The sequence below is a fragment of the Bufo bufo genome, chromosome 1 (genome assembly GCF_905171765.1).
Source record: "Bufo bufo chromosome 1, aBufBuf1.1, whole genome shotgun sequence".
NCBI lineage: Eukaryota > Metazoa > Chordata > Amphibia > Anura > Bufonidae > Bufo > Bufo bufo.
The window spans coordinates 489,911,573-489,929,598 of NC_053389.1; the positions used below are offsets into that span (position 1 = coordinate 489,911,573).

Genomic DNA, 18,026 nt, shown 5'->3' on the forward strand with positions numbered 1-18,026 from the left:
ACTAGAAAACCATTGTGTGTAATCGGGGGTGTCCTAACTCTCCTCAAGGATGAAGGTCAGGGGAAAGAAATTTTGTGAAGGAATTTTCAACATGCCAGATCCTTTCTTTTCTAATGAGGTAAGTCGCCTCTTCCTCTCTACACCCCTTCGCCATTAAGAACACAAATGCTTGGCTGTCTGTGTGTGTTGGGGGGGAGGGGAAATATCTATTGGCATAACGAGCGTTCAGCTGACAGTACAACTGGGATCGGCCCACGAAACATGGTCAGTGTGTCTGCCAGATCTCCTGGGCCGACCATGGCTCTGCTGAACTGACTGTATCATAGTGTTTTGTGATGCTGTCAGTTCATATCTGATCATGGACCTCTTGTACTGACTGCATCATAAAACACTATGATACAGCCAGTGCAGTTCAGGGGAGCTGCGGTCGGCCCAGGAGATCTGGCAAACGCAGTGACCACATTTCCAGGGCTGATCATGGTGAGGTGCATGAGCCCTAAAATATATGACCGGGTTTAGGCCCATGACCATAATCAGCCCGGGAAATAATGTCTGTGTTGGCCGACCGTGGCTCCCAGTTTCAGACTGGCCCACCAGAGTACCAGAAGATCGTCTGGTGGGCTTAACCTCTGATACCTTAGTAGGCCCCAAAAGGTCCAGGAGAAAAAAAAAATAACATTTGGAGCTGCCTTTGCAGCCAAAAACGTTCCTCTAGGATGTATTTCTTTTAAAACCTATTAGACCTTATTAATGATATGGTGTTTGGGCCCTGAGAATAATTTTCTCTGGTAGGCCCAAAGAACCCCAAGTCTGACACTGGTGGCTCCCCCTGACCCAAACTGACTTTATCATAGTAATTTATGATTTGAGAAGAAGGATTTGAGCAAGTCTACATCCACAGAAGATCTGTGGTTAGTTCTTCAAGATGTTTGGAACAACCTCCCAGCTGAGTTCCATCAAAAACTGTCTGCAAGTGTACCTAGAAGAATTAATGCTAATTTCAAGGCAAAGGGGGGGGTCACACTAAATATTGATTTGATTTACATTTCTTTTTTGTTCGTTCAGTCTGAATTCTGTTAATTGATAAAAATAAACTATTAACACTTCTATTTTTCAAAGCATTCTTCCTTTGCAGCATTTTTCCACACCTGCCCAAACTTTTGCACAGTCCTGTAGATATCAAAGTGAGATTACTTGACCACCTCAAATAACCGGTATTGGCTATATCTGCTCTTGGCAAATACCAACATTCTTTTCTACTTCCACAAGCAGAAAACCGGTCCTGAAAGGAGGTAGAACATTGCTAGTTTCCCTTCTGCTATGCTTCCAATGTTCCTCTTCTATTAAACATAGGTAAGTGATTTCAGGTTCTAACCAACTGACAGGAGCAAGCATCTGTACAACTGACACCACCATGCATGTAACATGAGCAAAGGGTACTTTCACACTTGCGGCAGAGGATTCCGGCAGGCAGTTCCGTCGCTATAACTGCCTGCCGGATCCGCAAATCCGTGTACAAATGGATCCGGATGTGGATCCGTCTCTCCGGTGTCATGCAGAAAAACGGATCTGGTATTTATTTACTTCGCATGCGCAGACCTTTAAAAATGCACAGACCGGAAAACCGGATCCGTTTTGCTGGAATACTTGATGCCGGCATTAATGCATCTCAATGGAAAATAAGGCCGGATCCGGCATTCCGGCAAGTGTTCTGGAATTTTGGACGGAGTAAATACCGCAGCATGCTGCTGTATTTTCTCCGGCCAAATACCGTGAGAGTGACTGAACTGAAGGCATCCTGAACAGATTGCTCTCCATTCAGAATGCATTAGGATAAAACTGATCAGTTTTTTTCTGGTATTGAGGCGCTAGGACGGAACTCAATACCGGAAAACTTTAACGCAAGTGTGAAAGTACCCTGATGGATGGAAGAACCCCGGGGAGGAGGCATCCCGACCAAGCTACTCATCTCACAGCTGCAACTCAGGTTTCCATCGCTTGCACTAAGCACGAGGTTCTGTATTTGTGCTTCGCTAAAAATCAGGTTATTCATGCGAGTCAGGAAACACGTCTACAAATAAACAGGACAGAGGTACAGCGCATTATACATCAGGGCTCAAAATGCTCCCAGCCTTAAAGGGCTTTTCCAGGGAAACAGTGTTTTTTTTTGTTTGTTTTTAAATGGGTCACAACATTTTGAGGCCCATTTTTTATGCATTTCCCCAGAAAAAGCCTTTAATTCATAAATGCAGGAACCAGGAGCGATCTTCACATGACCGTTACATACTCATCCAAGAAATATGGGAAGTATGATCATTTCCTCTTCCATTCACAGTGGCAGCACATAGAAGTCACCTCAGTGCCCAGAATAGGACGTGGACCCCTCACATTCAGGACTGGTGTAGGTCACAGCAGTGGACATCCACTGATTACAATCTTATGGCCAGCCTCACACATATCCGGTAATCCAGCGCAATTCCCCTCAAGCGTGGCGAAGAAAACACGGAGGCGGCACTGGGGCCAAAACTGATCCCAGTTTTCAAGGGGATTCTTCATATTCATCTGGCGCATCACTGATGACCCCTGATGTCAAATCGTGGCAGACAGAAAAATGCCGCATGCTAGGTTTTCCTGTCCGGTGCCATCTATAAGAGCTCATACTGATCAGATGTGTCCGGCTCCCAGCCTCAAACAGCTGATAGAAGTGCACAGAGTTCTATGTGCTGCTGTATATTCGGATAATATCTACAGTGTACCAGTCATTTTCAGTGCAGTTTTTGGTGTGCATTTGAAAAAAAACGGCATTGTTCAAAATCCAAAAATTACAGCAAAAAAAAACAAACAATTACAACGACTACTGTAAACCCCATTCTGCGCTAAATAATACTTCTCACGGCATGCAGTGCCGCATGGCACAAGTTCTTTCCCATGGGTTCATACGGCATACGGACATCATGGAACCTGTCCTCGGAAGGTAGCGCCCGCACACACGTGCTCCTCAGGGTACCCAGCAGCTCAGTCACTCTCCGCAGTTAAGAATGTGTGGATGGGATGGAGTGATGAATCTCCCATGCACAACAATCACCTTGTCTGGACTACGGGTCCAAGTTGAAAGAGCTTGGAATGACCTACCACAGGTGGTTACCCAGCATCTGTATGACCGTCACCATACCAGAGTGGTAGACTGTAACATAGCAAGGGGAGATGCCACCCAGTACTAATGAGGTCAACATGCACCCTGCAATAGAACCCAAAATAAAGGGTCCTCCAGCTTGGTTGTGTGATCACTGACCAAGCACCGCTAGCACTTTATATTGTGCCCATCTCATTCAGTTCTCCAGGTGTTCTTTTTTTATTTTTCGGCAGTGTGGATTAGGCCTCATGCACGCGGCCACTGTTTGGGTCCGCATCCGAGCCGCTGTTTTGGTGGCTCGGATGCGGACCCATTCCCTTCAATGTGGCCGCAAAAGATGTGTGTCCGCATCCATTGCTCCGTTCCGTGGCCCCGCTTAAAAAATATAACACGTCCTATTCTTGTCCGCGCTTTGCGGACAAGAATAGGCATTTATATTGAAGGCTGCCCGTGCCGTTCCGCAAATTGCGGAACACGCACGGACGCCATCCGTGTTTTTCGGATAAGCGATTTGTGGACCGCAATACTCACCGCGATCGTGTGCATGAGGCCTTATACTAAATATAATAAGGGAACCTGACTAAACAGATGGCATGGTGCGGTAGCACTTCTCCAAACGTGACCTTGTTAAAAACGTCCGTTTCACATTCTGCCACCAAAAGAAGCGTAATATATGTGGACAGCGGGGTAGATTTATCAGAAGTGGTATAAAAGAAAACTGGCTTAGTTGCCCATAGGCAATCAGACTGCACCGTTAATTTTTTCAGAGCTCCACTGGAAAATGAAAGGTGGGATCTGATTGGTTGCTATGGACGACTAAGCCGGTTTTCTTTTGCACCACTTTTGAGAAATCTCCCCCACGGTAATGTAAATCCCATTGGGAAGTGTCAGCTCTTGTTATGCCCATTGCTCCTTGATTGACAGGCACTTGGAGTCTGCACCCTTCACTAGTACACACCTGGCACGTGCAGTGAACCAAGGTGTATCCAGCTCACGCCCCGAAAATAATATATCAGCAGTATAGAAAACAAGAGGTGGATTAGGTAGAGCTATACACAGGTCCCGGGGTGGGATCGAACAGCTTCCTGGGCTGCCACATAACCCTCGGAGCTGGAGGGCTGGCACATGAACCACAACCCTCATTCTTCACTGCAGCCTGAAATGATGGCCCCTGGAGAGCCTGAAGATGAGGAAGCCCAGGTAGAACATACCTCAAATAATGGGGAGAAGGCAGGTCAGTCTCATCTGACGTAACGTGATGTCACATCTACGCCATATAGCGGTCACTGCATACCCTTTACATACAGAGACTGGTTTTCTCTACATTGTATTCTTAATGATGCCACAGGCACACCCCCCCACCATATTACAGGGGGCGCAGGTGGCTACTGGCCCAAAAGAGGTAAGTGTCCTCTATTAGTGCTTTCTGACATAGAAGTTTTCTAGGAATGATCCACTGGATTACTCTATGGAAACCTGCACTCCCATATGTAGTCACACAGCAGTGCATGGCACAAGGGGCACTGGGAGGTCTGGGACAGGATGAGGGAGGATAGATAGATAATAGAATAGTTATGAGATAGATAAGATGTATAGATAGATAATAGATAGAATAGTTCTAAGATGTATAGATAGATAGGGGGTGGCTATCCGGAGAGCATGTGCAGATGTGCTCCCCGTCTCTTACCGTGCGGCCCGGAGAAGCTCTGCCCTCTCAGCACTGCACACTGGCGGCTATTCAGGACGCAGGGCTCCCAGCTGCTTCCAGCTCCAGCACAGGCAGCACTGCACTCCACTCTGCAGCGCGATGTGATAGTGTCATCACTGCCACGCCCACCGCATCCGCTTGCTGCCACCTAGCGGCCGAACCTGGTAAGTCCTCGGTGTGCTAAGCAGCCATACTGTGGTTGGCAAGCCTGGCAAATGTTATCGGAGGCGTGCAGCGGTGGGGAGGGGGTTTACAAATGGTGGAGCCATGATTAAATGTAAATGGCTACATGAACATGCCGCCACCCACACAGAAAAAGGCAAATGCAGGCCTCCCAAGTGTCCCTATTTTGGAGGGATAGTTCCTCTTTTTGACCCAAGTCCCTCTGTCCCTCATTGCCCCTTAAATGCCCCTCTTTTTGATCTGAGGTGTAGATTTTCATTATTGCATTTACAATATTGATCCAGAAAGTGTTCGGCTGGCTCCCCTGTGCATATTAGAGCCCTCCTTGTATCTTACTTCATTATTTGATGCAATTTGAAGTGTAAAAAGTAGGGATGAGCAAACTTGTGTTTTCAGGTTCGGCGTACAAGGTGCGTTTACCTCCCAACTTGGTAAACGAATAAAGAGGGACACATCTTGTGGGGCGTGAGAGAAAATGTTTCCTGCACTAGGCCATGCCTCTAACTCCGCCCAAAACAGAACTATACACCTAATCCCATCCAGTCCCCTTAAAGGGTTTCTGTCACCAGATTTAACCCTATTAAGCTAGCTGACATTAGCGATGTCAGCTAAACCTAACTAGCCTATTCCTACTTTTATCTGCCCCCATTACTCAAAGAAATCTAATTTTTATAATATGCTAATTAGCCTCTAGGAGCAAGGGGGGCGTTGTTCCTGCTCCTAGAGGCTCCGTTCCCCCACGTTTGTCTCCTCCCTCCAAGTCCTGATTGACAGGGCCAGGCAGCGCTCGCATCTGTCTGCCAGCCCTGTGCTCTGGTGAAATCTCGCTCTGTTCAGCATTTGGCGCAGGCGCGTGAGGAAGCTGGCAGCCTGCGAGCGTCTTTCCCGACAAAGGTGGCAGAACGGAGCCTCTAGGAGCAGGAACAACGCCCCTTCCCCCTGCTCCTAGAGGCTAATTAGCATATTATAAAAGTTATATTTCTGGCATAACGAGGGCAGATAAAAGTAGGAATAGGCTAGTTAGGTTTAGCTGACATTAGCACATCGCTAATGTCAGCTAGCTTAATAGGGTTAAATCTGGTGACAGAAACCCTTTAATGCCCCCACATAGTAATTATTCCCCCTTCATGCCACCGCACAGTATTTATGCCCACATTGTGCCTTCACAGAATTATGCCCAGCTGTGCTACCAGTAATATGCACATTTAAATCCAGCAAAATCAATAGACATTGATGTAATGGGGGTAGGTATATAACAGAATATCCAGCGTTGAAACAAAAAACCCCTTAAAAATACAAATACTTTATTGGTATGCGTTAAAAGGATCCCATAAGGGTCCACTAGATAATTACTAGTAGGTGTACACACAAGAAAAAATTGACCAATAGCCACATCCAGAAAAGAAAAATATATACCTGGGGTATGGGAAGTTATATCCCTAAATCTACCCCTATCCTATAAACCTCAGCCCAGGGAAGGCTCCTGATGGTGGAGGCCCCCTGTCCGCGTACCTATACTGCTACCCCTAACTGTACCCTAAAGGGGTGTCGCAGAGATGGCAGACAGTTCAAACCAGGTATGAGATATGGATATTAGATTACCAGCTATACAGGTGGACTGGATGGGAAAAGAAACAAAAAAAGAGACACAGAACATAGTACAGACAGACACAAAAATACACTTAATCAGGGATGACGATGTAGTCATACACCTCTGTCACCTCGACGCGTTTCACCCACGTAGATACTGTGGGATCATCAGGAGGTGTAGTTATATAGTGAATCTATACAATATTAGTGACTCAATGAATACCGGTACAAAACCGGGTCACACAGGAACAGTGCTCCAAGATATATGCCGGCTGAAATGTCAGTTCGCAAGCACGCACACTGGAGATCAACGCTCTACGCATATATAGATAAGTCAAAAGTGGGGATAAATTTGAGAATACTTATGCCTGATTCAGACTCCATCCAGTACAGACAATAACATCCACGTCCTGTATCAGGCAAAAGACAATCATAAACCGCAATGAGTGTCGATATCCAGACATCTAGATGTATATACAATTACTAATGATTGCAGACTTACGGTTCTGTGGATGGGGTGGACCCAGTTAGTCAGTTCTCTGTCAGTCCCCTGTCATGATTATTCAACAGAACCCAAACTGTGAATAAGGTATATCATCAGATATAGGCAATGATACAGCCTCTGATCAGTTAAGAAAGATGCTATACTCACATGTTGGAGTCTCCCCCTATGTTCTATATCCCCCTGGTAGGCGATTCACATATAAGTGTGCAGGCTGTATTTAAATAAACCGCCGCATTCTGCTGCTGATGAGACGATTGCCTTCCACCTAGATCCAATATCCTGCCGTTGGAACGCATATGCGTTCCAGCAACCGGAAGTCCCGCATCCTTAAGGCAGGGCTAAGTGCTGAGAACGGGCGCCGCCCCCTACAGATACTGGAACGCAAATGCGTTCCAGGAAGCGACTTCCCAGGTGCAGGGCTGAATGGTTAGGTCAGTACCGCCCCTTCCAGGTGCTGGAACGCAAATGCGTTCCAAGGAGCGACTTCCAAGGGGCAGGGTCCTATGAGGTAAGCCAGCGCCGCCCTTCCCGATATTGTAACGCGAACGCGCCCCAAAGGGCGACATCCAGCCTCCCTCAGATCAATCAAGGTGCAGTACACTCCATATAATGTTCTCCTCCATTACAGCCATCCAGATCATTACTGCCATATAGAGGAGGGCAGAGTGGAGCAATAGCTATGCACTTATACAGTGCCTTACAGTAACAGCAGCAGAATGCATATATAATTAAGATGTTCTCATAATGCGGGTATCATCAAAACATACATGCCGGCATATTTCACAAATAATTTTAATGTATACATCCTAGAAGAGAGTAGCCAAGATACATGGTTACCTCAGGACAGTGATCAGATGATCAATCACTAGAGTCCAATTTGATAAAACATTATATTCCATGCTTTACGCATGTGGTCTAATCTTCAGTACATTCCCAAGGTCACTGAAGACTGGGCTTATAGAGACGGAATAGGGATATCACGAACATAGTAGCATTTCATAGGAATTTCATAAAAAGCAACTGAATGTCAGCCTTTCATTGATACCAATGGGTGCTTGGGATCGAAATCGATGTATCCACACACATTCTTTCTGCAGGATTTTATTGTCCCAGTTCCCACCTCTGGGTGACGGTGGTACGAGCTCCAAAATGGAGAATTTTAGACAAAGAGGGTCCCCCCCATGCACATCATTTATGTGAGAGGCTACAGGAGTAACTTTTTTATTGATGACATCATTGGCATGCTCACAGATTCTTCTGCGTAGTTCCCTTATCGTCTTCCCTATATAGTCTTTAGGGCAAGGACATTGGCAGATGTATATGGCCCCTTTACTACGGCAGCTGCAGAAGTCCCTGATCTCAAAGACCTGGCCGGTGGCTGTGCATGTTATAGTTTTAGCCGTAGAGACATATTTGCATGCTTTACAGGATCCGCATTTAAACATGCCTCGGGGTTTACGGTCCAACCAAGTGCCCTCCCTAATGGGGGAAGTGTGATGGCTATGGACCAAACGGTCTTTGAGGCTTTTGCCCCGTCTGTAGCAGACACTTGGTTTTTCCGTTAGGATACCCGATAGGTCCTGGTCCATCCGCAAAATGGGCCAGTACCTATTCAGTATCCTCATAACCTCCCGATTGGCCGAATCATACGTAGAGACAATGCGAGGTGATTGCACTCTGTCCGTATTTCTCGGTTTCGGGACCAGTAATGTAGTACGATCCTGTGCCACTGCATGCTTAAAGGCCAGGTTAAGGGATGTCTGCGGATAACCTCTCTCTTTGAACCTTGATTGTAATTTCCTAGCTTCCTCAAAAAATGCATGGTTATCTGAGCAATTCCTCCGTGCACGGAGATATTGCCCCCTTGGTATCCCTCGTTTGAGGGGAGCCGGGTGGTGGCTATCCCAGTGCAGGAGAGAATTGGTGGCGGTCGTCTTCCTGTACATGTTGGCAGTGAGCCTGTCACCCTCAATCGTGACACGCACATCCAAAAAGGCAATTGTTTTTGGATCAATCTCGGATGTAAACCGAAGGCCCATATTATTTTCATTAATCTCAGTGATAAACCTGCCGAACTCAACCGACCCACCTCTCCAGACCAGAAACACGTCGTCGATGTACCGTGTCCAGACAACGATTTTGTCTGTCCACCACGTGTTCTGGTCTGGAAAGATATGGGTGTCCTCCCACCAGCCCAGGAAGAGGTTGGCATAAGAGGGGGCACAAGGGCTCCCCATTGCCGTCCCCCTGAGCTGGTGGAAGAACCGCCCATTAAATAAAAAATAATTATGGGTCAAGACGAATTTTAGAAGCCTGAGTACGAAGGCACTGTGTTCCCTACAGAATGTCCCCCTGGTTGCCAAAAAATATTCAACAGCATGGAGCCCTTTATCATGCGGTATAGAGCTATAAAGGGACTCCACGTCAATGCTCGCAAGGAGACATCCCGGGTCCAGATTGATGGAATCGATTTTATTGAGAAAGTCCATCGTGTCCCTAGTATACGCAGGTAGGGACACGACGAACTGACTCAGGACACGATCGATATAAATGCCACTGTTTTGACTGAGTGAGTCGACCCCTGAAATAATCGGTCTGCCCTTTAGTGGTTTAGTGCCCTTGTGGACCTTGGGAAGCCCATAGAATGTGGCAGTGCATGGAAACGACGGGAGGAGGAAGTCATATTCCGCAGGTGATGTAACTTTTTTGCAGATGCCCTCATCCAATATACTTTTAAGGTCGGCCCTAAAACAGATGGTAGGGTTGGATGCTAATGTGCCATAACCCCCCCTATCTTTAAGCAGATCCATGCACATCTGTACATACATGGATTGGTCCAGGATCACCAGATTTCCCCCTTTGTCGGAGGGCTTTATAATTATAGACTTGTCACGTTCCAACGACTGGAGTGCAAACATCTCCACCCGTGATAGATTATATTTTGTGGGCCGTACGTTCTCAAGTCTTTCTAGATCCGATATTACCATCTGCAAAAAAATCTCTATGCATTCATAGTTATGTGGGGGCGGCATCCTTTTGCTTTTTGGTCTGAGGTCCGTATATGGACCATGTCCCGGGTTCTTTCTACTCTCCTCCTCAAGATCCATCAATATCTGAAAGTCGGCATAATCAGACACATCAAGTCCCAAACTGTCACAGGTCTGTTTATTGGCTTGTTTGAAAAACTTCTGCCACTTCAGGCGCCTACCAAATAGATGTAGGTCCTTGGTCCAACTGAAGAGGCAGAAGTTCGTGGTCGGCACAAATGACAAACCTTTCTTCAAGACCTCAGTTTCCTCATTAGTCAAGGTACGGGAGGTAAGATTAATAATTTGCAGCCCATCCGCTATGCCTTGTCTGTGCGGGTCCGCTCCCGTAGTTGGTACGGAGCCTGGGCCTTCTCTAAAAAAGAGGGCACAGATTGAGAAAGAGATGGCAAACATGAAGAGGGAGATAATGGTGGAGGCGGAGGCATCGCCTGGTATTGAGACCCCCGCGGTGCCCCTCGTCTCCCGCCCCCTCCATGTGGCCATCTCCTCCCACCACGCCTTCGATTACCAGAATATCTACCTCTACCGTAGTTACGATATTGAGGTTCAGTGTCCGATGACTCAATGTCAGAGGAAGAGATATCGGAGACTATGGGGGGATTGTTAGAGGTAGATTGTTTATACGCTCTATTCTCCCTAAATTCTGTTAAATCACGGACAAATTGTCTATGTTTCCTGTCCTTCAGTAGATGTTGGAATCTTTCCACCAGGGTCTGTAAGGAAGACTCCCGTCTACTGAAATCAGGGTCCCCTTTTAAAGTAAGGGCTAGTTCAATCTGCTCCTGTAGTTTAACGGTGGTACGCTCAAATAATGACTTCTCTTCCTCTAAAAGGATGGTCATCAGGCTAAGAGAACTCCTAGTAAGTTCTTCCTCCCATTTGACTAGCAATTCCGCTGATGTAATACGGTCAGCTGGTTTCACCTGGTGGCGAAGGCCCCGAGGAACTATTTTATGTTCCAAGTAGCTTTCGATGGTTTTGATTTCCCACCAGGATTTGATGTTGTCCTTGTATCTGGTGTAAAGTTCATGAAAAACCTGTTTACATGAGGTAGATGCGACCAGGCCCGGGACAGCCCTATCCGAAAAAATTTCTTTAGCCTCACTGATAAGAGCTTCAGTGAAGAATGTACCACTGAGAAAATTAGCCATAACAATGGTAATTATTTAAATCCAGCAAAATCAATAGACATTGATGTAATGGGGGTAGGTATATAACAGAATATCCAGCGTTGAAACAAAAAACCCCTTAAAAATACAAATACCTTATTGGTATGCGTTAAAAGGATCCCATAAGGGTCCACTAGATAATTACTAGTAGGTGTACACACAAGAAAAAATTGACCAATAGCCACATCCAGAAAAGAAAAATATATACCTGGGGTATGGGAAGTTATATCCCTAAATCTACCCCTATCCTATAAACCTCAGCCCAGGGAAGGCTCCTGATGGTGGAGGCCCCCTGTCCGCGTACCTATACTGCTACCCCTAACTGTACCCTAAAGGGGTGTCGCAGAGATGGCAGACAGTTCAAACCAGGTATGAGATATGGATATTAGATTACCAGCTATACAGGTGGACTGGATGGGAAAAGAAACAAAAAAAGAGACACAGAACATAGTACAGACAGACACAAAAATACACTTAATCAGGGATGACGATGTAGTCATACACCTCTGTCACCTCGACGCGTTTCACCCACGTAGATACTGTGGGATCATCAGGAGGTGTAGTTATATAGTGAATCTATACAATATTAGTGACTCAATGAATACCGGTACAAAACCGGGTCACACAGGAACAGTGCTCCAAGATATATGCCGGCTGAAATGTCAGTTCGCAAGCACGCACACTGGAGATCAACGCTCTACGCATATATAGATAAGTCAAAAGTGGGGATAAATTTGAGAATACTTATGCCTGATTCAGACGGAAAAACCAAGTGTCTGCTACAGACGGGGCAAAAGCCTCAAAGACCGTTTGGTCCATAGCCATCACACTTCCCCCATTAGGGAGGGCACTTGGTTGGACCGTAAACCCCGAGGCATGTTTAAATGCGGATCCTGTAAAGCATGCAAATATGTCTCTACGGCTAAAACTATAACATGCACAGCCACCGGCCAGGTCTTTGAGATCAGGGACTTCTGCAGCTGCCGTAGTAAAGGGGCCATATACATCTGCCAATGTCCTTGCCCTAAAGACTATATAGGGAAGACGATAAGGGAACTACGCAGAAGAATCTGTGAGCATGCCAATGATGTCATCAATAAAAAAGTTACTCCTGTAGCCTCTCACATAAATGATGTGCATGGGGGGGACCCTCTTTGTCTAAAATTCTCCATTTTGGAGCTCGTACCACCGTCACCCAGAGGTGGGAACTGGGACAATAAAATCCTGCAGAAAGAATGTGTGTAGATACATCGATTTCGATCCCAAGCACCCATTGGTATCAATGAAAGGCTGACATTCAGTTGCTTTTTATGAAATTCCTATGAAATGCTACTATGTTCGTGATATCCCTATTCCGTCTCTATAAGCCCAGTCTTCAGTGACCTTGGGAATGTACTGAAGATTAGACCACATGCGTAAAGCATGGAATATAATGTTTTATCAAATTGGACTCTAGTGATTGATCATCTGATCACTGTCCTGAGGTAACCATGTATCTTGGCTACTCTCTTCTAGGATGTATACATTAAAATTATTTGTGAAATATGCCGGCATGTATGTTTTGATGATACCCGCATTATGAGAACATCTTAATTATATATGCATTCTGCTGCTGTTACTGTAAGGCACTGTATAAGTGCATAGCTATTGCTCCACTCTGCCCTCCTCTATATGGCAGTAATGATCTGGATGGCTGTAATGGAGGAGAACATTATATGGAGTGTACTGCACCTTGATTGATCTGAGGGAGGCTGGATGTCGCCCTTTGGGGCGCGTTCGCGTTACAATATCGGGAAGGGCGGCGCTGGCTTACCTCATAGGACCCTGCCCCTTGGAAGTCGCTCCTTGGAACGCATTTGCGTTCCAGCACCTGGAAGGGGCGGTACTGACCTAACCATTCAGCCCTGCACCTGGGAAGTCGCTTCCTGGAACGCATTTGCGTTCCAGTATCTGTAGGGGGCGGCGCCCGTTCTCAGCACTTAGCCCTGCCTTAAGGATGCGGGACTTCCGGTTGCTGGAACGCATATGCGTTCCAACGGCAGGATATTGGATCTAGGTGGAAGGCAATCGTCTCATCAGCAGCAGAATGCGGCGGTTTATTTAAATACAGCCTGCACACTTATATGTGAATCGCCTACCAGGGGGATATAGAACATAGGGGGAGACTCCAACATGTGAGTATAGCATCTTTCTTAACTGATCAGAGGCTGTATCATTGCCTATATCTGATGATATACCTTATTCACAGTTTGGGTTCTGTTGAATAATCATGACAGGGGACTGACAGAGAACTGACTAACTGGGTCCACCCCATCCACAGAACCGTAAGTCTGCAATCATTAGTAATTGTATATACATCTAGATGTCTGGATATCGACACTCATTGCGGTTTATGATTGTCTTTTGCCTGATACAGGACGTGGATGTTATTGTCTGTACTGGATGGAGTCTGAATCAGGCATAAGTATTCTCAAATTTATCCCCACTTTTGACTTATCTATATATGCGTAGAGCGTTGATCTCCAGTGTGCGTGCTTGCGAACTGACATTTCAGCCGGCATATATCTTGGAGCACTGTTCCTGTGTGACCCGGTTTTGTACCGGTATTCATTGAGTCACTAATATTGTATAGATTCACTATATAACTACACCTCCTGATGATCCCACAGTATCTACGTGGGTGAAACGCGTCGAGGTGACAGAGGTGTATGACTACATCGTCATCCCTGATTAAGTGTATTTTTGTGTCTGTCTGTACTATGTTCTGTGTCTCTTTTTCTGTTTCTTTTCCCATCCAGTCCACCTGTATAGCTGGTAATCTAATATCCATATCTCATACTTGGTTTGAACTGTCTGCCATCTCTGCGACACCCCTTTAGGGTACAGTTAGGGGTAGCAGTATAGGTACGCGGACAGGGGGCCTCCACCATCAGGAGCCTTCCCTGGGCTGAGGTTTATAGGATAGGGGTAGATTTAGGGATATAACTTCCCATACCCCAGGTATATATTTTTCTTTTCTGGATGTGGCTATTGGTCAATTTTTTCTTGTGTGTACACCTACTAGTAATTATCTAGTGGACCCTTATGGGATCCTTTTAACGCATACCAATAAAGTATTTGTATTTTTAAGGGGTTTTTTGTTTCAACGCTGGATATTCAGTAATATGCACAGTAATATGCCCAGTTATGTGCCCCCAGTAATGTGCCCAGTTATGTGCCCCCAGTAATATGCCAGCTGTGCCCATAGTAATATGCCCACATTGTGCCCCCCAGTAATATGCCCACATTGTGCCCTCCAGTAATATGTCCACATTGTGCCCCAACTAATATGCCCACATTGTGCCCCCAGTTATATGCCCAGCTGTGCCCCAAGTAATATGCCCAGCTATGCCCCCCAGTAATATGCCTGCCACAGATACCCCATAATAGTGTATGTGCCTGCCACAGATAACCCATAATAGTGTGTGTGCCTGCCACTGATACCCCATAATAGTGTGTGTCACTGCCACTGATACCCCCTAATAGTGTGTGTGTGCCTGCCACTGATACCCCATAATAGTGTGTGTCAATGCCACTGATACCCCATAATAGTGTGTGTGCCTGCCACTGATACCCCATAATAGTGTGTGTCCCTGCCACAGTTAACCCATAATAGTGTGTGTGCCTGCCACTGATACCGCATAATAGTGTGTGTGCCTGCCACTGATACCCCATAATAGTGTGTGTCACTGCCACTGATACCCCATAATAGTGTGTGTCACTGCCACTGATACCCCATAATAGTGTGTGTCACTGCCACAGTTAACCCATAATAGTGTGTGTGCCTGCCAATGATACCGCATAATAGTGTGTGTGCCTGCCACTGATACCCCATAATAGTGTGTGTGCCTGCCACTAATATCCCATAACAGTGTGTGATTGCCACAGATACCTTATAACAGTGTATACCTATCCAATGTTTTATGGTATGGGCAGAAAAAACGGTGGTACAATTTTGCAAGTAAAACTGAGGTATTCCCTTTAAGATTGTGTGGCCATTGGTCACTACATGTTTGGCCGCAGATGGATGCTGCAATGTCTATTCTCAGGATAGTTATCAATATCTGACTAGCTGGAGTCCGACATCCTGTACCCCAGCGAGGACCTCAGCTCCTGGTGAAGTCATTAGGAGCACAGCCACTACATTTCACATGCTTCTGGCTCCATGCAAAGGGCTAGTACAGGCGCTGGAGGCTGATCAGTAGGGTGCAGGATGTCAGACGCCAACCGATCGGATATTGATCATTTTCCCTGAGGATAGATCATCAATATCAAGAGTCTGGAAAACCCTTTTTAATATTTGTGTAATATAGTATTAGGCTTGAGCATGTCTTCTGTCCTCATAGATTTCTGTGTAGGGGAACTCCAATGGACATTGGTTGCACATAAATGTTGGTCATGATTTAGCCCCTGATATTAAGAACTTTAGACATGGATTGTTGAGTGTGGATATGTGACAACTATACCACTGGCTCTTTGGCTATGTTATGAATGAAACAGATCAGCCCATGCATGTAGCCCAACGATTTGGCCAACTACTGTATTTAATTCACCTTTTTCCCAGGATACAATATTTATTATCTCCTTTTCACTGTCTGGGCCACCAGCTTTGCCAATTAAATTTAGTTTGCAAAGTACATTGAAATCTATGCAGGCTCTTCAGAAAAAGTTTTCTTAAGTACTGACGGAAAGCCTTGAATGTTCTCATGAGTTAGGCCTCTTTGCCTTCCGCAATTTCCTGGACGGAACGGGCGGCCGTCAATATAAATGCCTATTCTTATCCGCAAAGCGCGGACAAGAATAGGACAGGTTATATTATTTTTAGCGGGGCCACGGAACGGAGCAACGGATGCGGACAGCACGTGGAGTGCTGTCCGCCTCTTTTGCAGCCCCAATGAAGTGAATGGGTCCGCATCCCAGCCGCCAAAACGGCGGCTGGGATGCGGACCCAAACAACGGCCGTGTGCATGAGGTCTTACTCATAAAGATTATTATAGACCATACCCAACCTATCCAGAACTAATGCTGTCGTATTTGCACAGTTTGTATAGACTTTGCGTAATGATGGGAACATTTGGAAGCGTTTACTTCTGTTTTTAGAGATTTTAGCTCATTAATCCTCTCACCTCAAGAGTTCCCCAATGCAGTAATGCAATGCTGTGACCAGATAATAGTCCTCAGAGAGCTGCAGGTTTAATTGCTTTGAAGGCATAATTCTGTTATTATCGTAATAATGTTGATAAGCCTGTGTAGTGCAGAATTAGCAAACCGAAAATGTCGATTTATAGTATTATCAGGTCCATGCACCTGAATTAGTTTACATCTCAAGGAAGGTTCTTATGTAGCCACAATATGAATATGCCATGAAGGATAGATCTGTTGTAGTAAATTAGATCATGTTTCTGTTCTGTTCGTGTTTGTGTTTCTTCTTTTATATTTTCATTGCTTTTGGATGGCCCGAAAAGGATAGTAGTATGCTCTGCTTATTCTCTCTTTTGACCAGCTACAATCTGACTTCTAACCTCACCACTCTACTGAAACCACCCTAACCAAAGTCATTATTGATCTGAGAAATGACAGAGTCAAACAAAATACCTCTATGCGGATACTTTTTAGACCTGTCCGCTGCCTTCCACACAATCGCCCACTCTCTCCTGTAACAAACTCTCTTATCCTTTGACATCGGATCTCCTAATACCTCACCAACCGAAAAATCTGTGTCTCACACACCACGTTCTCATCTCAACCTCTCTGTTTCAGTGTCCCTCAAGGCTCTGTCCTGGGACCTCTACTATTCTCCATCTATACCTTTCGACGTGGGACAGCTCATAAAATCCCATGGCTTTCAGTGCCACTTCTATACTGATTGACCTCTTTAGCCCTTATGTTTCTTTGGTGCTATCCTGAACCCCACAGTGTCTCGATTTCTAAAACTTAAAGGGAACCTGTCATCACCTCACTGAGGGCAGCATACATTAGTGACAGAAATGCTGATGTCAGCGGTGTGTCACTCATGAGCTAATAGTAAGTGGTTGCCGAGAACCAGCATCATAATCATTGCAGCCCAGGCCTGGAAAAGAGTCAGATCTACCTGAGAAGAGTCATGGTTCTTCCTAATCTCCTGCTCTCTCACCCGTCTGCTGATGATTGTCAGTTCTTTCCTAGATAGAAAGGGATAAAACTAGGTAGAAGACTGTCAGTCATCAGCAGGTGGGCAGGAGAGCAGGAATTCATGAATAACCAGGACTCTTCTCAGGTGGCCAGGACTCTTTCCCAGGCCCAGTCTGCAATGATTGTGATGTTGGTTCTCGGCAACCTCTTACTATTAACTTTTAAATGACAGACCTCTGAAATCAACTCACCTGTCTCTACTTTATGCTGCCGTTAGTATGGGCAGCACAAAGTTGATGACAGGTTCCCTTTAACACGGAGTAAACAAATGTAAAAATAAAAAAATTTCCCCTAAACTGACATACTGTCCTATCCATACTGTCTGTCCTGGTACTGTTTTCTTAGTGTCTGTCAAGCAACTGCCAAGTCAAATTCCTTGTAAGTGCAAACTTATTTGGCCAAATAAAATGATTCTGATATCACTCAGCCCCTCACCAGAACTATCAATCACAGTTAACCACTTCCCAACCGCCCATTG

At 45.7% G+C, this 18,026-nt stretch overlaps 1 protein-coding gene across 4 annotated transcripts in view; it reads right to left on the reverse strand.

The window, feature by feature from the left end:
* The window catches only part of OSBPL8 (oxysterol binding protein like 8), a 243,922-nt gene extending 238,990 nt beyond the window's left edge, over window positions 1-4,932 (reverse strand). For all 4 annotated transcript variants that reach the window (XM_040410150.1, XM_040410159.1, XM_040410132.1 and 1 more), the window contains exon 1: window positions 4,821-4,932. The gene's annotated coding sequence lies outside the window, so the exon portion shown is untranslated. The remainder of the gene's footprint in view (window positions 1-4,820) is intronic.
* Window positions 4,933-18,026: the final 13,094 nt, after the last annotated feature.